The 25379-nt window shown below is 53.5% G+C and overlaps 1 protein-coding gene across 1 annotated transcript in view; it reads right to left on the bottom strand.

Annotated features, from left to right (window-relative positions):
- Positions 1–25365, bottom strand: part of nt5c2a (5'-nucleotidase, cytosolic IIa) — a 143564-nt gene extending 118199 nt beyond the window's left edge. The window contains exons 1-2 of the mRNA XM_078222973.1: positions 25335–25365; positions 17894–18011 (exon numbers count right to left, since the gene is read on the bottom strand). The gene's annotated coding sequence lies outside the window, so the exon portion shown is untranslated. The remainder of the gene's footprint in view (positions 1–17893; positions 18012–25334) is intronic.
- Between the last annotated feature and the right edge of the window lie 14 nt (positions 25366–25379).

Below are 25379 nucleotides of genomic sequence, written 5' to 3'. Positions count from 1 at the left end.
ATATTTTCCAAGTGTCTTGTTACTACATCCATTATAATAGACTCTAGCATTTTCCCTGCTGATGTTAGGCTAACCGGTCTGTAATTCTCTTTTCTCCCTTTTTAAATAGCAGCGTTACATTTGACTCCCTCCAATCTGCCGGGACTGTTCCAGAATTTCTGAAGGTGACAACAAACACATCCACTATTTCCATCACCATCTCCTTTAGAACCCTGGGATGTTGATTAATCAGTTTTCAGTCCTACTAATTTCTCTAGTACTCTGTTTTTACAACATTAATTTCCTTCAGTTCCTCCTTCTCACTAGACCTTAGTTCCCTACCATTTCTGGGAAGTTATTGGTGTCTTCCTCCATGAAGTTGAATTGCTCTGCCATTTCCTTGTTCTCTATTGCTCTGATACCTACCTATATCAAATGTTTCACTGGGCAATTAGCCTCCTCAAATTAATTGCTAAAGCACAGGAATAAATACAGAGTAAAGCTCCCTCTACATTGTCCCCATCAAACACTCCCAGGACAGGTACAGCACGGGGTTAGATACAGAGTAAAGCTCCCTCTACACTGTCCCCATCAAACACTCCCAGGACAGGTACAGCACGGGGTTAGATACAGAGTAAAGCTCCCTCTACACTGTCCCCATCAAACACTCCCAGGACAGGTTTAGCATGAGGTTAGATACAGAGTAAAGCTCCCTCTACATTGTTCCCATCAAACACTCCCAGGACAGGTACAGCACAGGGTTAGATACTGAGTAAAGCTCCTTCTACATTGTCCCCATCAAACACTCCCAGGACAGGTACAGCACGGGGTTAGATACAGAGTAAAGCTCCCCCTACACTGTCCCCATCAAACACTCTCAGGACAGGTACAGCACGGGGTTAGATACAGAGTAAAGCTCCCTCTACACTGTCCCCATCAAACACTCCCAGGACAGGTACAGCACGGGGTTAGATACAGAGTAAAGCTCCCTCTACACTGTCCCCATCAAACACTCCCAGGACAGGTTTAGCATGAGGTTAGATACAGAGTAAAGCTCCCTCTACATTGTTCCCATCAAACACTCCCAGGACAGGTACAGCACAGGGTTAGATACTGAGTAAAGCTCCTTCTACATTGTCCCCATCAAACACTCCCAGGACAGGTACAGCACAGGGTTAGATACTGAGTAAAGCTCCTTCTACATTGTCCCCATCAAACACTCCCAGGACAGGTACAGCACGGGGTTAGATACACCAGGACTGGTTCCTGCATGCCAGAAAGTTCACATAAAAACAAGCATCACAAAAGCAGTTCTTTTTTTTGTATTTTCTACAATAGAAAATAGCAGCTCTCTGAAAAGCAAATTAAAAATTGCTTTTGCGAGGGATGACGTGTTCTAGAAATCAATTGCAAACCCAGATGTTTTGTCAGGGGCCCCTGGATGGAAACCATGACACAGACTGCTTCATATTGTCACACAAGCTTGGTTAAAAGAGTAAACTGAAAGAGATTACAGGAACTAGGATGTTATTGACTGCAATTTGGAAGGGTAAGGGGTAATTTATCAAAGTTTTCAACACATTAAGGAGAACAGATGGACTATTTATTATTTGCACTGGCTGGGGAGACTAGGGGGCAGAGTCTAAAAATGAGCCAGACCTTTAATTTGATCTCCAGAAACCAAGGGGGCTCTTGTTAGCGCACCGTCAGGTAGGGGCAACAGGAACTGTTTAGAACTATTAGTTAGTGCCCCAGATTAGAGCAGAGAAATCAGGGGATAACCTGCTCTTGTTATCCAATGATCCATGCTGGAACTCAGATACATGTACGAGGACAGGATCTGACACACCTATTACCCCAGCCTCATGGCTGAACAGCTTGTTGATTTGATTTATTGTCACATGTATTGGTATACTGTGAAAAGTATTGTTTCTTGTGTGCTATACAAAGCGTACCGTTCATAGAGAAAAAAAGGAGGGAGTACAGAATGTACTGTCACAGTCATAGCTGGAGGGTCACAGTTTTTTTTTTTAACTGGTCGGTGCAACATCGTGGGCCGAAGGGCCTGTTCTGCGCTGTAATGTTCTATGTTCTATAGCTGGGGTGTAGAGAAAGACCTACGTAATACAAGGTAAACCCATTCAAAAGTCTGATGGAAGCAGGGAAGAAGCTGTTTTTGAGTCAGTTGGTACATGTCCTCATACTTTTGTATCTTTTTCCTGATGGAAGAAAGTATGTCCGGGTCCGTGGGGTCCTTGATTATGCTGTCTGCTTTTCCAAGACAGCGGGCAGTGTTGACAGAGTCAATGGATGGGAGGCTGGTTTGAGTGATGCACTGGGCTTCATTCACGACCTTTTGTAGTTTATTGCGGTGTTGGACAGAGCAGGAGCCATACCAAGCTGTGATACAACCAAAAAGAATGCTTTCTATGGTGCATCTGTAAAAGTTGGTGAGAGTCGTAGCTGACATGCCAAATTTCCATAGTCTTCTGAGAAAGTAGAGGCGTTGGTGGGGCTTTCTTAACTATAGTGTCGACATGGGGGGGACCAGAACACCAAAAACTTGGAATCTCTCGACCATTTCTACTTTGTCCCCGTTGATGTAGACAGGGGCATGTTCTCCACTATGCTTCCTGAAGTCGATGACGATCTTTTGTTTGAAAGAACAAAGAACAATACAGCACAGGAACAGGCCCTTCGGCCCTCCAAGCCCGCGCCGCTCCCTGGTCCAAACTAGACCATTCTTTTGTATCCCTCAATTCCCACTCCGTTCATGTGGCTATCTAGATAAGTCTTAAATGTTCCCAGTGTGTCCGCCTCCACCACCTTGCCCGGCAGCACATTCCAGGCCCCCACCACCGTCTGTGTAAAATACGTCCTTCTGATATCCGTGTTAAACCTCCCCCCCTCACCTTGAACCTATGACCCCTCGTGAACGTCACCACCGATCTGGGAAAAACCTTCCCACCGTTCACCCTATCCAAGCAAATGAGCTAAAGGCGTGGATAGACACATGGAAATATGACATTATAGCCATTAGTGAAACTTGGCTACAGGAGGGGCAGGACTGGCAGCTCAATGTTCCAGGGTTCCAATGTTTCAGGCAGGATAGAGGCAGAGGGATAAAAGGTGGGGGGGGGTGGCATGGTTGATCAGGGAAAATGTTACAGCGGTACTCAGGCAGGATAGATGAGGGAGCTTGTCTACAGAGGCCCTATGGGTGGAGCTGAGAAACAAGAAAGGTATGACCACATTAATGGGGTTGTATTATAGACCACCCAATAGTCAGCGAGAATTGGAGGAGCAAATCAGCAGAGAGATAGCTGACAACTGCAAGAAACACAAAGTTGTGATAGCAGGGGATTTTAATTTTCCACATATAGATTGGGACTCGCATACTGTTAAAGGTTTAGACGGGGTAGAGTTTGTAAAATGTGTTCAGGAGAATTTTCTACTCAGTATATAGAGGTGCCAACTAGAGAGGATGCGATATTGGATCTCCTATTGGGAAATGAGTTAGGGCAGGTGATGGATGTGAGTGTGAGGGAACACTTTGGATCCAGTGATCATAATGCCATTAGTTTCAACCTGATCATGGATAAGGATAGATCTGGTCCTCGGGTTGAAGTTCTGAACTGGAAAAAGGCCAAATTTGATGAAATGAGAAGGGATCTGGGAAGTGTGGATTGGCACAGGCTGTTCTCTGGTAAGGATGTAAATGGAAAGTGGGAGGCCTTCAAAGGAGAAATTTTGAGAGTGCAGAGTTTGTATGTTCCTGTCAGGATTAAAGGCAAAGTAAATAGGAATAAGGAACCTTGGTTCTCAAGGGAGATTGTAACACTGATTAAGAGGAAGAGAGAGTTGTATGAAATGTACAGGCAGCAAGGAACACATCAGATGCTTGAGGAGTATAAAAAGTGCAAGAAGCTACTTAAGAGGGAAATCAGGAGGGCTAAAAGAAGACATGAGGTTGCTTTGGCAGACAGTGTGAAGGAAAATCCAAAGAGCTTCTATAGGTATGTTAGGAGCAAAAGGATAGTGAGGGATAAAATTGGTCCTCTTGAAGACCAGAGTGGTAGACTGTGTATGGAACCAAAAGAGATGGGGGAGATACTAAATGGTTTTTTTGCATCCGTATTTACTGAGGAAACGGGCATGGAGTCTACGGAAATAGGGCAAACAGGTAGGGAGGTCATGGAACCTTTACAGATTAAAGGGGAGGAGGTGCTCGCTGTCTTGAGGCAAATCAAAGTGGATAAATCCCCAGGACCGGATAGGGTATTCCCACGGACCTTGAGGGAAGCTAGTGTTGAACTTGCAGGGGCCCTGGCAGACATATTTAAAATGTCAGTATTCACGGGGGAGGTGCCGGATGATTGGAGGGTGGCTCATGTTGTTCCGTTGTTTAAAAAAGGTTCCAAAAGAAATCCGGGAAATTATAGGCCAGTAAGTTTGACGTCGGTGGTGGGCAAGTTATTGGAAGGTGTGATAAGGGATAGGATCTACAAATATTTGGATAGACAGGGACTTATTAGGGAGAGTCAACATGGCTTTGTGCGTGGTAGGTCATGTTTGACCAATCTATTAGAGTTTTTCAAGGAGGTTACCAGGAAAGTGGATGTAGGGAAGGCGGTGGATGTTGTCTACCTGGATTTCAGCAAGGCCTTTGACAAGGTCCCTCATGGGAGGTTAGTTAGGAAGGTTCAGTCACTAGGTATACATGGGGAGGTAGTAAATTGGATTAGACACTGGCTCAATGGAAGAAGCCAGAGAGTGGTTGTGGTGGATTGGGTGAGGTCCCTGAGGATTGGAGGATAGCGAATGTGGTCCCGTTGTTTAAGAAGGGTAGCAGGGATAACCCAGGGAATTATAGGCCGGTGAGCTTGACGTCCGTGGTAGGGAAGTTGTTGGAGAGGATTCTTAGAGACAGGATGTATGTGCATTTAGAACGGAACAATCTCATTAGTGACAGACAGCATGGTTTTGTAAGAGGGAGGTCGTGCCTTACAAATTTGGTGGAGTTTTTTGAGGAAGTGACAAAAACGGTTGATGAAGGAAGGGCCGTGGATGTCGTCTATATGGATTTCAGTAAGGCATTTGACAAAGTCCCACATGGCAGGTTGGTTAAGAAGGTTAAGGCTCATGGGATACAAGGAGAAGTGGCTAGATGTGTGGAGAACTGGCTTGGCCATAGGAGACAGAGGGCAGTGGTCGAAGGGTCTTTTTCCGGCTGGAGGTCTGTGACCAGTGGTGTTCCGCAAGGCTCTGTACTGGGACCTCTGCTATTTGTGATATATATAAATGATTTGGAAGAACGTGTAACTGGTGTAATCAGCAAGTTTGCGGATGACACGAAGATGGCTGGACTTGCGGATAGCGAAGAGCATTGTCGGGCAATACAGCAGGATATAGATAGGCTGGAAAATTGGGCGGAGAGGTGGCAGATGGAGTTTAATCCAGATAAATGCGAAGTGATGCATTTTGGAAGAAATAATGTAGGGAGGAGTTATACAATAAATGGCAGAGTCATCAGGAGTATAGAAACACAGAGGGACCTAGGTGTGCAAGTCCACAAATCCTTGAAGGTGGCGACACAGGTGGAGAAGGTGGTGAAGAAGGCATATGGTATGCTTGCCTTTATAGGACGGGATATAGAATATAAAAGCTGGAGTCTGATGATGCAGCTGTATAGAACGCTGGTTAGGCCACATTTGGAGTACTGCGTCCAGTTCTGGTCGCCGCACTACCAGAAGGATGTGGAGGCATTAGAGAGAGTGCAGAGAAGGTTTACTAGGATGTTGCCTGGTATGGAGGGTCTTAGCTATGAGGAGAGATTGGGTAAACTGGAGTTGTTCTCCCTGGAAAGACGGAGAATGAGGGGAGATCTAATAGAGGTGTACAAGATTATGAAGGGGATAGATAGGGTGAACGGTGGGAAGCTTTTTCCCAGATCAGAAGTGACGTTCACGAGGGGTCACGGGCTCAAGGTGAGAGGGGCGAAGTATAACTCAGATATTAGAGGGATGTTTTTTACACAGAGGGTGGTGGGGGCCTGGAATGCGCTGCCAAGTAGGGTGGTGGAGGCAGGCACGCTGACATCGTTTAAGACTTACCTGGATAGTCACATGAGCAGCCTGGGAATGGAGGGATACAAACGATTGGTCTAGTTGGACCAAGGAGCGGCACAGGCTTGGAGGGCCGAAGGGCCTGTTTCCTGTGCTGTACTGTTCTTTGTTCTCTTTGATTGCTTCTCTGAGTGGAGGCCTGTGACTAGTGGTGTGCCGCAGGGATCAGTGTTGGGTCCATTGTTGTTTGTCATCTATATCAATGATCTGGATGATAATGTGGTAAACTGGATCAGCAAGTTTGCTGATGATACAAAGATTGGAGGTGTAGTGGACAGTGAGGAAGATTTTCAAAGCTTGCAGAGGGATTTGGACCAGCTAGAAAAATGGGCTGAAAAATGGCAAATGGAATTTAACGCAGACAAGTGTGAGATATTGCACATTGGAAGGGCAAACCAAAGTAGAACGTACAGGGTAAATGGTAGGACTCTGAAGAGTGCAGTTGAACAGAGGGATCTGGGAATACAGGTACAGAATTCCCTAAAAGTGACGTCACAGGTGGATAGGGTCGTAAAGAGTGCCTTTGGTACATTGGCCTTTATAAATCGGAGTAGCGAGTATAAAAGTTGGAGTGTTATGGTAAGGTTATATAAGGCATTGGTGAGGCCGAATTTGGAGTATTGTGTACAGTTTTGGTCACCTAGTTACAGGAAGGATGTAAATAAGGTTGAAAGAGTGCAGAGAAGGTTCACAAGGATGTTGCCAGGACTTGAGAAGCTGAGTTACAGAGAGAGATTGAATAGGTTGGGACTTTATTCCCTGGAGCGTAGAAGATTGAGGGGAGATTTGATAGAGGTGTATAAGATTTTGATGGGTATTGATAGAGTGAATGCAGGCAGGCTTTTTCCGCTGTGGCTCGGGGAGAAAAAAAACCAGAGGGCATGGGTTAAGGGTGAAAGGAGAAAAGTTTAAAGGGAATATTAGGGGGGGCTTCTTCACGCAGAGAGTGGTGGGAGTGTGGAATGAGCTGCCGGATAAAGTGGTAAATGCGGGGTCACTTTTAACATTTAAGAAAAACTTGGACGGGTTCATTGATGAGAGGGGTGTGGAGGGATATGGTCCAAATGCAGGTCAGTGGGACTAGGCAAAAAATGGTTCGGCACAGACAAGAAGGACCAAAAGGCCTGTTTCTGAGCTGTAATTTTCTATGGTTCTATGTCTTTCATAATTTTATACACCTCTATTCGGTCACCCCTCATCCTCCGTCTTTCCAGTGAGAACAACCCCAGTTTACCCAATCTCTCCTCATAACTGAGCCCTTCCATACCAGGCAACATCCTGGTAAACCTCCTCTGCACTCTCTCCAAAGCCTCCACGTCCTTCTGGTAGTGTGGCGACCAGAACTGGGCGCAGTATTCCAATTGCGGCCGAACCAACGTTCTATACAACTGCAACATCAGACCCCAACTTTTATACTCTATGCCCCATCCTATAAAGGCAAGCATGCCATATGCCTTATTCACTACCTTCTCCACCTGTGACGTCACCTTCAAGGATCTGTGGACTTGCACACCCAGGTCCCTCTGCGTATCTACACCCTTTATGGTTCTGCCATTTATCGTATAGCTCCCCCCTACGTTAGTTCTACCAAAATGCATCACTTCGCATTTATCAGGATTGAACTCCATCTGCCATTTCTTTGCCCAAATTTCCAGCCTATCGATATCCTTCTGTAGCCTCTGGCAATGTTCCTCACTATCTGCAAGTCCAGCCATTTTCGTGCCGTCCGCAAACTTACTGATCACCCCAGTTACACCTTTTTCCAGATCGTTTTTATAAATCACAAACAGCAGAGGTCCCAATACAGAGCCCTGCGGAACACCACTAGTCACAGGCATCCAGCCGGAAAAAGACCCTTCCACTACCACCCTCTGTCTTCTGTGACCAAGCCAGTTCTCCACCCATCTAGCCACTTCCCCCTTTATCCCATGAGATCCAACCTTTTGCACCAACCTACCATGAGGGACTTTGTCAAACGCTTTACTAAAGTCCATACAGACGACATCCACAGCTCTTCCCTGATCAACCATTCTAGTCATTTCTTCAAAAAACTCCACCAGGTTAGTGAGGCATGACCTCCCTCTCACAAAACCATGCTGACTATCGTTAATGAGTTTATTCCTTTCTAAATGCACATATATCCTATCTCTAAGAATCCTCTCCAACAACTTCCCCACCACGGACGTCAAGCTCACCGGCCTATAATTTCCCGGGTTATCCTTCCTACCCTTCTTAAATAACGGGACCAAATTAGCTATCCTCCAATCCTCTGGGACCTCACCTGTGTCCAGTGACGAGACAAAGATTTGTGTCAGAGGCCCAGCGATTTCATCTCTCGTCTCCCTGAGCAGCCTTGGATAGATTCCATCAGGCCTGGGGATTTGTCAGTCTTTATATTCCCTAAAAAACCTAACACTTCCTCCCTTGTAATGGAGATTTTCTCCAACGGTTCAACACTCCCCTCCGAGACACTCCCAGTCAACACATCCCTCTCCTTTGTGAATACCGACGCAAAGTATTCATTTAGGATCTCCCTTACTTCTTTGGGCTCTGAGCATAATTCCCCACTTTTGTCCCCGAGAGGTCCGATTTTTTCCCTGGCAACCCTTTTCTTCCTAACGTATGAATAAAATGCCTTGGGATTCTCCTTAATCCTGTCTGCCAAGGACATTTCGTGACCCCTTTTTGCCCTTCTAATTCCTCATTTGAGTTCTTTCCTACTTTCTTTGTATTCCTCCAGAGCTCCCTCCGTTTTTAGCTGCCTGGACCTAACGTACGTCACTCTTTTCTTTTTGTTGACATTGAGGGAGAATTATTGTCATTGCACCAGTTCACCAGATTCTCTATCTCATTCCCGTTCTCTGTCTCGTCATTGAGATCCGACCCACTACAGTGATGTCGTCAGCAAACTTGAAAATCGAATTGGAGGGGAATTTGGCCACACCGTCATAGGTATATAAGGAGTATAGTAGGGGGTTGAGGACATAGCCTTGTGGGGCACTGGTGTTGAGGATGATCGTGGAGGAGGTGTTGTTGCCTATCCTTACTAATAAGAAATAGGAGCAGGAGTAGGCCATCTAGCCCCTCGAGCCTGCCCCGCCATTCAATAAGATCATGGCTGATCTGAAGTGGATCAGTACCACTTACCCGCCTGATCCCCATAACCCTTAATTCCCTTACCGATCAGGAATCCATCCATCCGCAACTCCTGAACTCTAATCAACTGGCTTTTAAAAGATTCCCACATGACAGATGTGGATTTACGTTCTAACAGCCGCCCCCAACCTACATTCCCCAGTTCTTGCCAAATATTGTCGTAGTTAGCATTGCCCCAATTTAGTACTTTAACATATTCATAAGCAACTTAAAACTTAGAAAATTATGGTCACTGTGCCTGAAATGCTCCTCCACTGAAACTTCAATCACTTGACCAGGCTTATTTCCCAATACTAGGTCTAGTATGGTCCCTTCCCTAGTTGGACTATTTAGATATTGCTTCACGATACCCTCGTGAACGCACCGAACAAATTCCCCCCCCATGGCACTAGAAAAGTCCGAGTGAATATAGGGGAAGTTAAAATCACCCATCACAACAACCCTGTTGTTTTTACATCTTTCCATAATCCGTCCACTGATTGTGGTCTGTGAGTTAGGAAGCCTCGGATCCAGTTGCAGAGGGGGGAGCCGAGCCGAACCCCAGGCCACGAGGTTTGGAAATGAGTCTCGTAAGAATAATGGTGTTAAAGGCTGAGCTGTAGCCTATGTATAAGAGTCTGACACAGGTGCCTTTGTTATCTAGGTGTTCCAGGGTTGAGTGCAGGGCCAGGGAAATGGCGTCTGCTGTGGAGATGTTGCGGCGGTAGGCGAACTGTAGTGGATCCGGGCAATCTGGGAGGCAGTAATTTATTTGTGCCAAGACTAACAGAGTTGAGGAGGAACTTCTTCCCCCAGAGGGTAGTGAATCTTTGGAATTCTCTGCCCAATGAAGCAGTAGAGGCTACCTTGTTAAATGTGTTTAAGTCACAGATAGATAGATTTTTAACCATTAAGGGAATTAAGGGTTATGGGGAGTGGGCGGGTAAGTGGAACTGAACCCACTATCAGATCAGCCATGATCTTATTGAATGGCGGAGCAGGCTTGAGGGGCCTAATGGCCTACTCCTGCTCCTATTTCTTATGTTCTTATGTTCTAACCTTTTGAAGCACTTCATAATGTTGGCACTCAATGTCTAGACTCTAATGTTTGGCCACTGGGATACTTTGTGTGGATAAAATCCATATTCCAGCAAGAAATAGAACTTTCAAGAGGTGGGGAGCTTAGAGGAAACTGAAAGGACAAAAACTCTAACCAGGATTTTCACATGTCTCATACTTTCTAAAAATAGAAAACAAAAAAAAAAGAAAGCATTGCCACAATTCCAAAATCTGGGTCATGAAATTCCACTCCTCAAAACACAAGGACATTGGCAGCACTCTCAATGACAAAGGAAATATAAGACAAGTACTGTACAGACAAGCACATCAGACTGACATATGTATGAATTAGGAGCAGGAGTAGGCCACTTAGCCTCTCCAGCCTGCTCTCCCATTCAATAAGATTATGGCTGATCTGACTGTAACCCCAATCCCACATTGCTGACTACCCCCAATAACCTTTCACCCCCCCCAGTTAATCAATAATCTATCTAGCTCTCCATTAAAAATACTTAAAGATTTTGCTTCCACTGTATTTTGAGGAAGAGTTCTACTGTCTCACCAACCAGAGTGAAATGTTTTCTGCTCATTTCTATATTAAATGAGTGAGCCCCTTAATTTTAAGCAGTGACGCATTGGTTCTAGATTCTCTGACAATGGGGCACCTCGGTGGCACTGTGGTTAGCACTCACAGCACCAGGGACCCGGATTCAATTCCCGGCTCAGGTCACTGTCTGTGTGGAGTTTGCATATCCTCCCCGTGTCTGCATGGGTTTCCTCCGGGTGCTCTGGTTTCCTCCCACAGTCCGAAAGACGTGCTGGTTAAGTGCATTGGCCATGCTAAATTCTCCCTCAGTGTACCCAAACAGTGCCAGAGAGTGGCAACTAGGGGATTTTTACAGTAACTTCATTGCAGTGTTAATGTAAGCCTACTTGTGACACTGATAAATAAACTTTAAAAAATAGGAGGAAACATCCTCTCTACATCCACCCTGTCATTACCCCTCAGGATCTTAAACCTTTCAATCAAATCGCCTCTTATTCTTCAAAACTCTAGTAGATATAAATCTAACCTCTCCAATCTTTCCTCGTGAGAAAACCCACCCATTCCAGGGATTAGTCTCTGAACTGCTTCTAATGCATTGACACCTTTCCTTAAATAAACAGACTTATACTGTACACAATACTCCAGATGTGGTCTCACCAACACCCTGTAGAACTACATCATAACGTCCCTACTTTTTTAATTAATTCCCCTCACATTATAACATTCTATTAGCTTTCCTCATTACTTGCTGTATCTGTATTCTAGACTTTTGTGATTCTTGCTGTACTTGTACACGAGACTTTTGTGATTCATTCAATAGGACACCCAGATCCTTCTGCACGTCAGAGCCCTACAATCGCTCACCATTTAGCTTCCTTTTTATTCTGTATACTATGAGCTTTTATTTTATTAAATAATTTTTGATGTGGCACATTATCAAATGCCTTCTGGAAATCTAAGTACAGTACATCCACTGGCTCGTCGTCATCCACAGCACATGTGACTCTGAAAAAAATTCAACAAATTAAACATGCTTTTCCTTTTTCAAAACTATGTTGACTCTGCCTGATCTGGGCATCACAGTGGCCCAGTGGTTAGCACAGCTGCCTCACAGCGCCAGGGACCCGGGGCATCATGGTGGCACAGTGGTTAGTACTGCTGCCTCACAGCACCAGGGACCCGGGGCAGCACAGTGGCACAGTGATTAGCACTGCTGCTTCACGCCAGGGACTCGGGTTCAATTCCTGGCTTGGGTCACTGTCTGTGCGGAGTCTGCAGGTTCTCCTCATGTCTGCGTGGGTTTCCTCCAGGTGCTCCGGTTTCCTTCCACAGTCCAAAGACGTGTAGGTTAGGGGATTAGCGGTGTAAATACATGGGGTTACAGGGATAGGGCGAGTGGTGGGTCTGGGTAAAATGCTCTGTCAGAGAGTCAGTACAGACACGATGGGTTAAATGGCCTAGTTTTGCATTGTAGGAATTCTAGATTCTATAATTTCTTGAATTTCACCAAGTGTCCTGCTGTGACATCTTTAATAATTTTGTTCCAACTGTTCAGACTCTTCACTGCCAGTTTGCACACTCCTGGAGGCTCATTCTGACTTTGTGCACTCAGCTGCCCATTGTACATTGTACATTGAGAGGATTGTACAATCCAGCATGGGACTAAAAACAGGGAGAGATATGGAACAGGCTGCCAACAATCTATCACTCATTTTACATTGGCAAAGAAAGTTGAAAAGCTCCCTCGGGTTATAAATATGAAGTTTATTTTAAAAAGTGCTGTGTTTTGGGACAGTATCTTTAATTTGGGGTAAAATGGAGGAATGAAAGAGAGCATGTGACTTGTTCTGATTTTTGCTGAAAGTAAAACTTGGTGCTTTGACTGTTAAAGATTAATGAGGGGCCCGGATTGTTTTATTGGGAAGAAGATGCAAGGTATTGGACACTTATAGACTTTGGCAGAAGCATCCGTGCTTTGCAGTGGATAAACTTTTTGTCACCAAAGCCCCAAGGTGTTGAGAATGTTTGGTTTTGTAAACAGTAATTAAGCTGTCTATTTAGTTTTAAGATGGAACAGAATGAGAATTCTAAAGGATATAATATTTAAGTCTTATATCCAGGTGGAACTTTTATGTGACTCACACTGCCATGGAGACAGGGTTCAAGAGGCAGGGTCCATCAGAAGCTTTATGCGAGATCAGGGACAGACTTTCCAAAAGATACCCGAAGCTCACAGACAAGTCAGTCTGGGTGAGAACAGGAAATCTATGTTTATTGCACAGGAAAGTGCGAAGGACCTTGCACAAAGGTTAAAAAGACCAAATTGGTTTGGATTTAGAACAAGAACAAAGAACAATACAGCACAGGAACAGGCCCTTCGGCCCTCCAAGCCTGCGCCGCTCATGTGCCCACTAGACCATTCTTTTGTATCCCTCTATTCCCAATCTGTTCATGTGGTTATCTAGGTAAGTCTTAAACGATCCCAGCGTGTCCGCCTCAATCACCTTGCCCGGCAGCGCATTCCAGGCCCCCACCACCCTCTGTGTAAAATACGACCCCCTGACATCTGTGTTGAACCTTGCCCCCCTCACCTTGAACCTGTGACCCCTTGTGTTCGTCACCTCTGACCTGGGAAAAACCTTCCCACTGTTCACCCTATCTATGCCCTTCATAATTTTATACACCTCTATTAGGTCGCCCCTCATCCTCCGTCGTTCCAGGGAGAACAACCCCAGTTTACCCAATCTCTCCTCATAGCTAAGATGCTCCATACCAGGCAACATCCTGGTAAAACATTTCTGTAGTCTCTCCAAAGCCTCCACGTCCTTCTGGTAGTGTGGTGACCAGAATTGGGTGCAGTATTCCAAATGTGGCCTAACCAACGGTCTATACAGCTGCAACATCATATGCCAACTTTTATATTCTATGCCCCATCCAATAAAGGCAAGCATGCCATATGCCTTCTTCACCTCCCTCTCCACCTGTGTTGCCACCTTTAAGGATCTGTGGACTTGTACACCCAGGTCCCTCTGTGTGTCTATACTCCTGATGGTTCTGCCATTTATTGTATAGCTCCCCCTTACATTTGATCTACCGAAATGCATCACTTCGCATTTATCTGGATTAAATTCCATCTGCCATTTCTCCGCCCAATGTTCCAGCCTATCTATATCCTGCTGTATTCTCTGACAATGTTCATCACTATCCTCAACTTCAGCAATCTTTGTGTCGTCCGCAAACTTACTAATCAGACTAGCTACATCTTCCTCCAAATCATTTATATATATCACAAACAGCAGAGGTCCCAGTACAGAGCCCTGCGGAACACCACTTGTCACAGACCTCCAACTGGAAAAAGGCCCCTCCACTGCTACCCTCTGTCTTCTATGGCTAAGGCAGTTCTCCACCCATCGAGCTAGCTCACCTTTTATCCCGTGAGATTTAACCTTTTGCACCAGCCTGCCATGAGGGACCTTGTCAAACGCTTTACTAAAATCCATATAGACGACATCCACGGCCCTTCCCTCGTCAATCATTTTTGTCACCTCCTCAAAAAACTCAACCAAATTTGTGAGGCATGACCTCCCTCGTACAAAACCATGCTGTCTATAGCTAATGAGATTATTCAGTTCTAAATGCGCATATATCCTATCTCTAAGAATCTTCTCCAACAATTTACCTCCCACGGATGTCAAGCTCACCGGCCTATAATTACCCGGGTTATCCTTGCTACCCTTCTTAAATAACGGGACCACATTTGCTATCCTCCAATCCTCTGGGACCTCACCTGTGTCCAGTGAAGAGACAAAGATTTCTGTTAGAGGCCCAGCAATTTCATCTCTTGCCTCCCTGAGGAGTCTAGGATAGATGCCATCTGGCCCTGGGGATTTGTCTGTCTTAATGTTCAAGGCTGAAAGATGGGAGTCAGTTAGCTCCAGTTGGCTGGATGGCTGGTTTGTGATGCAGAGCAATGCCAACAGCGTGGGCTCAATTCCCTTACTGCCTGAGGTTATTTATAAAGGCTATCGGAGAATGAGGGGAGATCTAATAGAGGTGTACAAGATTATGAAGGGGATAGATAGGGTGAACTGTGGGAAACTTTTTCCCAGGTCGGAGGTGACGATCACGAGGGGTCACGGGCTCAAGGTGAGAGGGGCGAAGTATAACTCAGATATTAGAGGGATGTTTTTTACACAGAGGGTGGTGGGGGCCTGGAATGCGCTGCCAAGTAGGGTGGTGGAGGCAGGCACGCTGACATTGTTTAAGACTTACCTGGATAGTCACATGAGCAGCCTGGGAATGGAGGGATACAAACGATTGGTCTAGTTGGACCAAGGAGCGGCACAGGCTTGGAGGGCCGAAGGGCCTGTTTCCTGTGCTGTACTGTTCTTTGTTCTCTTTGTTCTTTGCTTGTCGGAGGTGTGATGATCCTCAGGTTAAATTGCTACCAGTCTACTATCTGCTTCAAAGGAGAGAGCAGCTTTTGATGACTTTACCATCTAGAACATTCTCTGTTTATTTAAGGGCAGCACGGTGGCACAATGGTTAGCACTGCTGATTCACAAGGATCTGGGTTCAATTCCGGCCTCAGGTCACTGTCTGTGCAGTCTGCACCTTCTCCCCGCGTCTGCGTGGGTTTCCTCCGGGTGCTCTGGTTTCCTTCCACACTCTAAAGATGTGCGGGTTCGATGGATTGGCCATGTTAAATTGCTCCTTAGTGTCAGGGGTAATTACGTAGGGTTACGGGGATAAGGCCTGGGTGGGATTGTTGTTGGTGCAGGCTCGATGGGCCAAAAGGCCTCCTTCTGCACTGTAAGATTCTATGATTTCGCTAGCTTGAGCTAGAGGTAAAACCTTTAGGAAAACCCTCACTGTGAAACAGAGTTTTGGGGTTTAAAGTTACCCAGCTGAAAAAGGAACAAAATGGAAAGCGAGCAGATAAATTTGTTCTAAAGCAAGTTGGTCAGCTACTCAGCTATTGGGCAAGAATTGCAGCAGAACATAATGTGCAGTGCAAAGAGCTTGGGGGAAACTTAGGGGCAGGGCACAGAGCTCAGGGGTACAGCTCCAGCTGAAGGGGACTGGGCAAGGAGCTCAGGAGGCAGTGTGAGGGTAGGCCTCTTTCTTGACCACTAGCAGGTGGGTTTGATAGGTCACTTAAGAGGAGAGTTAAGAGTCAGGTATGTTCCCATGGGAGTGGAGTTACATATTGCCCAGACCAGGTCAGCAGTGCAGGTTTCCATCCCCCTGAAGGACATTAGTGAACACTTTTGGCATTTCGTGGCAATCTGACAGCTTCATGGTCACTTCTACCGAAACCGGCTTTTAATCAAGAGTTTTCAAACAGAATTCAAATGCTCAGACTGTCTTACTTGCTGCGGATTATTCATCCAGGCCACTGAATCCAGTAACATATCTAAAAATACCCTTCATGATAGCACTGAACAGAATATTCTCAACACCGTTCTGGACTCTCACAGTACCCACAATAGATTTAGGCTGTAAATAACCACACAAAGAAAAGATCTAATACATCCTGTAATTATGTGCGATATGACACACACGTTATGGTTCTTTCATTCATCTCCTTGAACTGCTAATTAGGCCATCTCATTATGAAGAAATGTTTATGGTGATGATATAAATTCCTCTATAAGCTTCTCCATTCCCTGTACAGTGTGGTTTTGGAGACTCTTTTATTAACTGCCTCTATTGCACCTTGAAACTGACAGAGCATTTGCTGCAGTATAAATTGATGCTTTACCACGCTGTGCCAAGGTACACACGCTCCTTATTGAACAGCCCAGTCAGAAACTCTGCAATGCAGATCTACAACTGCTACTTGGAAACCAGGAACTAGCTCAGAGTGACTGCCCTCCGGTCTGGTCCTCCCTTGGGGAAGAAAACTGCTCACAGCCACCAAGATTAAAACACACAGCTGGGGGAAATCACTGATCCAAACCAACTTCCCTTCAAACAGAATTCCCAAAGTTTCTCTCCCATTCTGCCCTCTGGTTATGGCCCAAAAACATGTTAATGGCCTTGGACCCAGATTTCTCAAAAACCTACTGGCTCTTGTATTAAAGTATTTGATTCAGGGACTCAAGAAAAGTTCAGCCCACTCATTGTGAATCAGTATTGTACTAAAATTTATTTATTTGTAATCTTCCTCTCCATTTCCTTCCATTTCCTCCACTGAATTTCTGTCACTTCCCAGAGCTGCTGATGCTGGCGGGAGAATAGATTTACAAGTGCCTACTGTCTTCACACATTATTCACCCAAAAACTCAGATTGTGACAGGTGAATCATGCACCGGGGTACCACAGCACAGCCTGATTCTGTGCTCACCCAACATCCCCACTGGACATTCTCTCATCCAGAGGCAATCTTTTTCCACATCCTGACTGCATAAACACAAACTCATTGGAGGGGGAGCACTTTGCAACATTCTGTGACCTATAGAAATTCAAGTTCTTTGTCAGGAACAAAACCCCTAGCTGATTTATAACCTCCCCACTTTGCTGATGGTGCAGAGGTTAAATGCTCACCCAACACAGATGAACACAGATCAGGGATCAACCCCAGGACCCTCTGTGATTTGTATATTTCAGGAGCATACTGTAGTTACAGTCTGAGCCTTGATGCAGCATTTTTCCTGTTAATCATCAGGTGTGGGCATCATTGAAAAAGCTGGCATCTATTGCCCATTGCTAGTTCTCCTTGAGAAGGTAAGGCAACTGAGAGTGGTTAAGATGGAACTGAAATCTCATGCAGGCTCGATTTGGTAAAAACGACTGGTTTCCTCCCTGAAAGATCATCGATGAACCTACTGGCATGTTTTGACAACACGGAAAGTTCCTGATTACTGTTACAGAGAGAACTTTCTCTTTAAACAGATTTCAAATTCTCAACTGTCATATTGAGATTTGAATTCTCTAGAATATTAATCCTGTAACAGATCCTCACCCTCACCACAGCTATACATATCAACAATAGAATTAAAAAGTGTAAGCAAAGAGCATATCCTAAATCGTTCTTTCACCCTACCTGAGTTCCAGCATTAACTGATCAGTAAGTCACTCCAAAATATTGTCTTCCAGTCCTAGCTTTAGGATCAAGTGTTGGAACAGCTTCCAAATTTTGCAACAATTGAACCCGAGAATCTCTGCAGGGAGGTGAATACAGATTTTATAAAAACGTTAAGCTGTAGCACAGGTATGCTCAAGTTACAAAGGAGTTCCATCCCCTGACATCACCCACCCATCCACTTTAATCATTCTCCACTCCCTCCATTCTCACAGAGGGCGGCACAGTGGTTACCATTGCTGCCTCACAGCTCCAGGGACCTGGGTTCGTTCCCAGCTTGGGTCAATGTCTGTGCGGAGTCTGCACATTCTCCCCATGTCTGTGTGGGCTTCCTCCGGATGGGACTGTTGTCCATGCAGACTCGCTAGGCCAAATGACCTCCTTCTGCACTGTAGGGATTCTATGATTCTCAGGAGGATTGTGCCTATGGTGTGGCTTTTGCTACCAAATAAACCTGTTGGACTTTAACCTGGTGTTGTTAAACTTCTTACTGTGTTTATCCCAGTCCAACGCCAGCATCTCCACACTATGGACCTGACCAGACTGTGGACAGATGGGGCTCAATGCAGAAAAATGTGAAGTGATTTGTTTTGGCAGGAAGAACAGAGCAATGGTTTAAAAGGGGAGGTATAACTCAAATCGGGTGCACAAACAGAGGAACCTGGATGTACATCTGCACAATTCTTTGACGGTGACAATGAAGGCCGAGCAGTTGATAATGCACACAGCAGTCTGGGTTTTATTAATGGGAACATGGAGTCACAAGAGCAAGGAGGTTATGTTGAACTTGTCTCTGTTGAAGATGCGAGTTCAGCCTCAGCTGAAGTGATGTGCGACACCCAGAACTGGGCATTATAAGAAGGATCTAACAGATCTGATTGTGTCCAGCAAAGATTCACAAGAATGATTCCCAGGATGGGGAATTTGTAACGGAGAATGATTGGAAAAGTCGGGACTGTTTTCCTTCGAGGAAAGGCAGCTGAGAGGAGATTTAACCAGGAGTTTCAGTATTGAGGGGCCTGGACAGGAACGACAGGGAGAAGCTGTTCCACACTGGGGAAGAACTGAGAACAAGATGCACAGGCTCAAAATCAGAACCATGAGGAAAACGTTTATCACCCAGTGAGGGGGGGACAGGACAGGACGGGGGGGACAGGACGGGGGGGGGACAGGACGGGGGGAAGGGGGGGGGGAAACAGGACAGGGGGGGGGAAAACAGGACCGGGGGGGGGAAAACAGGACAGGGGGGGGGGCAAACAGGACAGGGGTGGGGAAAACAGGACAGGGGGGGGGAAACAGGACAGGGGGGGGGAAACAGGACAGGGGGGGGGAAACAGGACAGGGGGGGGGAAACAGGACAGGGGGGGGGAAACAGGACAGGGGGGGGGAAACAGGACAGGGGGGGGGAAACAGGACAGGGGGGGGGAAACAGGACAGGGGGGGGGAAACAGGACAGGGGGGGGGAAACAGGACAGGGGGGGGAAACAGGACAGGGGGGGGGAAACAGGACAGGGGGGGGGAAACAGGACAGGGGGGGGGAAACAGGACAGGGGGGGGGAAACAGGACAGGGGGGGGGAAACAGGACAGGGGGGGGGAAACAGGACAGGGGGGGGGAAACAGGACAGGGGGGGGGAAACAGGACAGGGGGGGGAAACAGGACAGGGGGGGGGAAACAGGACAGGGGGGGGGAAACAGGACAGGGGGGGGGAAACAGGACAGGGGGGGGGAAACAGGACAGGGGGGGGGAAACAGGACAGGGGGGGGAAACAGGACAGGGGGGGGGAAACAGGACAGGGGGGGGAAACAGGACAGGGGGGGGGAAACAGGACAGGGGGGGGGAAACAGGACAGGGGGGGGGAAACAGGACAGGGGGGGGGAAACAGGACAGGGGGGGGGAAACAGGACAGGGGGGGGGAAACAGGACAGGGGGGGGGAAACAGGACAGGGGGGGGGAAACAGGACAGGGGGGGGAAACAGGACAGGGGGGGGGAAACAGGACAGGGGGGGGAAACAGGACAGGGGGGGGGAAACAGGACAGGGGGGGGGAAACAGGACAGGGGGGGGGAAACAGGACAGGGGGGGGGAAACAGGACAGGGGGGGGGAAACAGGACAGGGGGGGGGAAACAGGACAGGGGGGGGAAACAGGACAGGGGGGGGGAAACAGGACAGGGGGGGGGGAAACAGGACAGGGGGGGGGAAACAGGACAGGGGGGGGGAAACAGGACAGGGGGGGGGAAACAGGACAGGGGGGGGGAAACAGGACAGGGGGGGGAAACAGGACAGGGGGGGGGAACAGGACAGGGGGGGGAACAGGACAGGGGGGGGGAACAGGACAGGGGGGGGGGAACAGGACAGGGGGGGGGAACAGGACAGGGGGGGGAACAGGACAGGGGGGGGGGAACAGGACAGGGGGGGGGAACAGGACAGGGGGGGGGAACAGGACAGGGGGGGGGAACAGGACAGGGGGGGGGAACAGGACAGGGGGGGGGGAACAGGACAGGGGGGGGGGAACAGGACAGGGGGGGGGGAACAGGACAGGGGGGGGGGAACAGGACAGGGGGGGGGAACAGGACAGGGGGGGGGAACAGGACAGGGGGGGGGAACTGGACAGGGGGGGGGAACTGGACAGGGGGGGGAACTGGACAGGGGGGGAACTGGACAGGGGGGGGAACTGGACAGGGGGGGGAACTGGACAGGGGGGGGAACTGGACAGGGGGGGGAACTGGACAGGGGGGGGAACTGGACAGGGGGGGGAACTGGACAGGGGGGGGAACTGGACAGGGGGGGGAACTGGACAGGGGGGGGAACTGGACAGGGGGGGGAACTGGACAGGGGGGGAACTGGACAGGGGGGGGAACTGGACAGGGGGGGGAACTGGACAGGGGGGGGAACTGGACAGGGGGGGGAACTGGACAGGGGGGGGAACTGGACAGGGGGGGGAACTGGACAGGGGGGGGGAACTGGACAGGGGGGGAACTGGACAGGGGGGGGAACGGACAGGGGGGGAACTGGACAGGGGGGGAACTGGACAGGGGGGGAACTGGACGGGGGGGACGGGACAGGACGGGGGAGGGGGAGGGACAGGACGGGGGAGGGGGAGGGACAGGACGGGGGAGGGGGAGGGACAGGACGGGGGAGGGGGAGGGACAGGACGGGGGAGGGGGAGGGACAGGACGGGGGAGGGGGAGGGACAGGACGGGGAGGGGGAGGGACAGGACGGGGGAGGGACAGGACGGGGGAGGGGGAGGGACAGGACGGGGAGGGGGAGGGACAGGACGGGGGAGGGGGAGGGACAGGACGGGGGAGGGGGAGGGACAGGACGGGGGAGGGGGAGGGACAGGACGGGGGAGGGGGAGGGACAGGACGGGGGAGGGGGAGGGACAGGACGGGGGAGGGGGAGGGACAGGACGGGGGAGGGGGAGGGACAGGACGGGGGAGGGGGAGGGACAGGACGGGGGAGGGGGAGGGACAGGACGGGGGAGGGGGAGGGACAGGACGGGGGAGGGGGAGGGACAGGACGGGGGAGGGGGAGGGACAGGACGGGGGAGGGGGAGGGACAGGACGGGGGAGGGGGAGGGACAGGACGGGGGAGGGGGAGGGACAGGACGGGGGAGGGGGAGGGACAGGACGGGGGAGGGGGAGGGACAGGACGGGGGGGGGGAGGGGACAGGACGGGGGAGCGGGGGACGGGACGGGGGAGCGGGGGGACGGGACGGGGGAGCGGGGGGACGGGACGGGGACGGGACGGGGGAGCGGGGGACGGGACGGGGGAGCGGGGGGACGGGACGGGGGAGCGGGGGACGGGACGGGGGGAGCGGGGGACGGGACGGGGGGAGCGGTGGGACGGGACGGGGGGAGCGGGGGGACGGGACGGGGGGGAGCGGGGGGACGGGACGGGGGGGAGCGGGGGGACGGGACAGGGGGGAGGGGGGGACGGGGGGGGGGGGAGGGGGGGACGGGACGGGGGGGAGGGGGGACGGGACGGGGGGAGGGGGGGACGGGACGGGGGGAGGGGGGGACGGGAGGGGGGAACGGGACGGGGGGGGGACGGGACGGGGGGGGGGGGACGGGACGGGGGGGGGGAACGGGACGGGGGGGGGGAACGGGACGGGGGGGGGAACGGGACGGGGGAGGGGGGGACGGGACGGGGGAGGGGGGGACGGGACGGGGGAGGGGGGGACGGGACGGGGGAGGGGGGGACGGGACGGGGGAGGGGGGGACGGGACGGGGGAGGGGGGGACGGGACGGGGGAGGGGGGGACGGGACGGGGGAGGGGGGGACGGGACGGGGGAGGGGGGGACGGGACGGGGGAGGGGGGGACGGGACGGGGGAGGGGGGACGGGACGGGGGAGGGGGGGACGGCACGGGGGAGGGGGACGGCACGGGGGAGGGGGGACGGCACGGGGGAGGGGGGGACGGCACGGGGGAGGGGGGGACGGCACGGGGGAGGGGGGGACGGGACGGGGGAGGGGGGGACGGGACGGGGGAGGGGGGGACGGGACGGGGGAGGGGGGGACGGGACGGGGGAGGGGGGACGGGACGGGGGAGGGGGGGACGGGACGGGGGAGGGGGGGACGGGACGGGGGAGGGGGGGACGGGACGGGGGAGGGGGGACGGGACGGGGGAGGGGGGGACGGGACGGGGGAGGGGGGGACGGGACGGGGAGGGGGGGACGGGACGGGGGAGGGGGGACGGGACGGGGGAGGGGGGGACGGGACGGGGGAGGGGGGACGGGGGAGGGGGGGACGGGACGGGGAGGGGGGGGACGGGACGGGGGGGACGGGACGGGGGGGGACGGGACGGGGGGGACGGGACGGGGGGGGACGGGACGGGGGGACGGGACGGGGGGGGGGGGGGGGGGGGGGCACGGGGGGGGGGACGGGACGGGGGGGGACGGGACGGGGGGGACGGGACGGGGGGGGACGGGACGGGGGGGACGGGACGGGGGGGGACGGGACGGGGGGGACGGGACGGGGGGGACGGGACGGGGGGGACGGGACGGGGGGGGACGGGACGGGGGGGACGGGACGGGGGGGGGGGGACGGGACGGGGGGGGGGGACGGGACGGGGGGGGGGGACGGGACGGGGGGGGGGACGGGGGGGGGACGGGACGGGGGGGGGGACGGGACGGGGGGGGGGACGGGACGGGGGGAGGGACGGGACGGGGGGGACGGGACGGGGGGGGACGGGACGGGGGGGGACGGGACGGGGGGGGGACGGGACGGGGGGGACGGGACGGGGGGGACGGGACGGGGGGGGACGGGACGGGGGGGGACGGGACGGGGGGGACGGGACGGGGGGGGACGGGACGGGGGGGGACGGGACGGGGGGGACGGGACGGGGGGGGACGGGACGGGGGGGGACGGGACGGGGGGGACGGGACGGGGGGGGACGGGACGGGACGGGGGGGGACGGGACGGGACGGGGGGGGGACGGGACGGGGACGGGACGGGACGGGGGGGGGACGGGACGGGGGGGAGCGGGGGGACGGGACGGGGGGGGGACGGGACGGGGGGGGACGGGACGGGGGGGACGGGACGGGGGGGGACGGGACGGGACGGGACGGGGGGGACGGGACGGGGGGGGACGGGACGGGGGGGGACGGGACGGGGGGGGACGGGACGGGGGGGGACGGGACGGGGGGGACGGGACGGGGGGGGACGGGACGGGGGGGGGACGGGACGGGGGGGACGGGACGGGGGGGGACGGGACGGGGGGGGACGGGACGGGGGGGACGGGACGGGGGGGACGGGACGGGGGGGACGGGACGGGGGGGGACGGGACGGGGGGGGACGGGACGGGGGGGGACGGGACGGGGGGGACGGGACGGGGGGGGACGGGACGGGGGGGACGGGACGGGGGGGACGGGACGGGGTGGACGGGACGGGGGGGACGGGACGGGGGGACAGGACGGGGGGACAGGACGGGGGGACAGGACGGGGGGACAGGACGGGGGGACAGGACGGGGGGACAGGACGGGGGGACAGGACGGGGGGACAGGACGGGGGGAAGGGGGAGGACAGGACGGGGGGGGACAGGACGGGGGGGACGGGGGGGGACAGGACGGGGGGGACGGGGGGGGACAGGACGGGGGGGACGGGGAGGGACAGGACGGGGGGGACGGGGAGGGACAGGACGGGGGGGACGGGGGAGGGACAGGACGGGGGGGACGGGGAGGGACAGGACGGGGGGGACGGGGGGGACGGGGGGGGACAGGACGGGGGGGACAGGACGGGGGGGACAGGACGGGGGGGACGGGGAGGGACAGGACGGGGGGGGGGACAGGACGGGGGGGGACAGGACGGGGGGGGGGACAGGACGGGGGGGGGACAGGACGGGGGGGGGGACAGGACGGGGGGGGGGGACAGGACGGGGGGGGGGACAGGACGGGGGGGGGGACAGGACGGGGGGGGACAGGACGGGGGGGGACAGGACGGGGGGGGACAGGACGGGGGGGGGACAGGACGGGGGGGGGACAGGACGGGGGGGGGGACAGGACGGGGGGGGGACAGGACGGGGGGGGGGACAGGACGGGGGGGAACAGGACGGGGGGGGGGGGAACAGGACGGGGGGGGACAGGACGGGGGGGGACAGGACGGGGGGGGACAGGACGGGGGGGGACAGGACGGGGGGGACAGGACGGGGGGGGACAGGACGGGGGGGGACAGGACGGGGGGGGACAGGATGGGGGGACGGGGCGGACAGGACGGGCGGGGGGGGGAGACAGGACGGGGAGGGGAGGGGGAGACAGGACGGGGAGGGGAGGGGGAGACAGGACGGGGAGGGGAGGGGGAGACAGGACGGGGAGGGGAGGGGGAGACAGGACGGGGAGGGGAGGGGGAGACAGGGACAGGACAGGGGGAGGGGGGACGGGAGGGGGGACAGGACGGGGGGGGGGGGAGACAGGACGGGGAGGGGAGGGGGAGACAGGACGGGGAGGGGAGGGGGAGACAGGGACAGGACAGGGGGAGGGGGGACAGGAGGGGGAGGGGAGGGTGGACGGGGGGGGGAGGGGGAGACAGGACGGGGAGGGGGGGGGGGACAGGGACAGGACGAGGGGGGGAGACTGGTGGTCCGGGGGAGGGGGGGGGGGGTGAGGGGGGGAATTGGGGTCCGTGGGAGGGATCAGGGGCCCGGGAAGCGGCTGGACAGCCAGTCCTGACGCTCTGCAGCCGGGCGGAGGTAGTGTTAATTCCCGGGCGGGATTCCCGCTGCCTCCGGCCCGGGGCGCAGCCCCTTTTTACCCGTTACCCGGGCAACTGGACCCGGGATTCCCGCCTTCACCCCAATCAAACTGCGCACGCGCCAAATATCCCCCTTTCGGTGACCCTGGTGACCGCCGTTACCCAGTGACCCGTCGCCCTGGTAACCATTCCCCGGGAGCTGACCTCCCCACTCACCCGCTCGAGCTCCAGAAAACCCACTGATCAGACCGAGTGCGCAGG

The sequence above is a fragment of the Mustelus asterias genome, chromosome 11 (assembly GCF_964213995.1).
Source record: "Mustelus asterias chromosome 11, sMusAst1.hap1.1, whole genome shotgun sequence".
NCBI lineage: Eukaryota > Metazoa > Chordata > Chondrichthyes > Carcharhiniformes > Triakidae > Mustelus > Mustelus asterias.
This window is presented reverse-complemented; position numbering and strand designations above follow the sequence as displayed.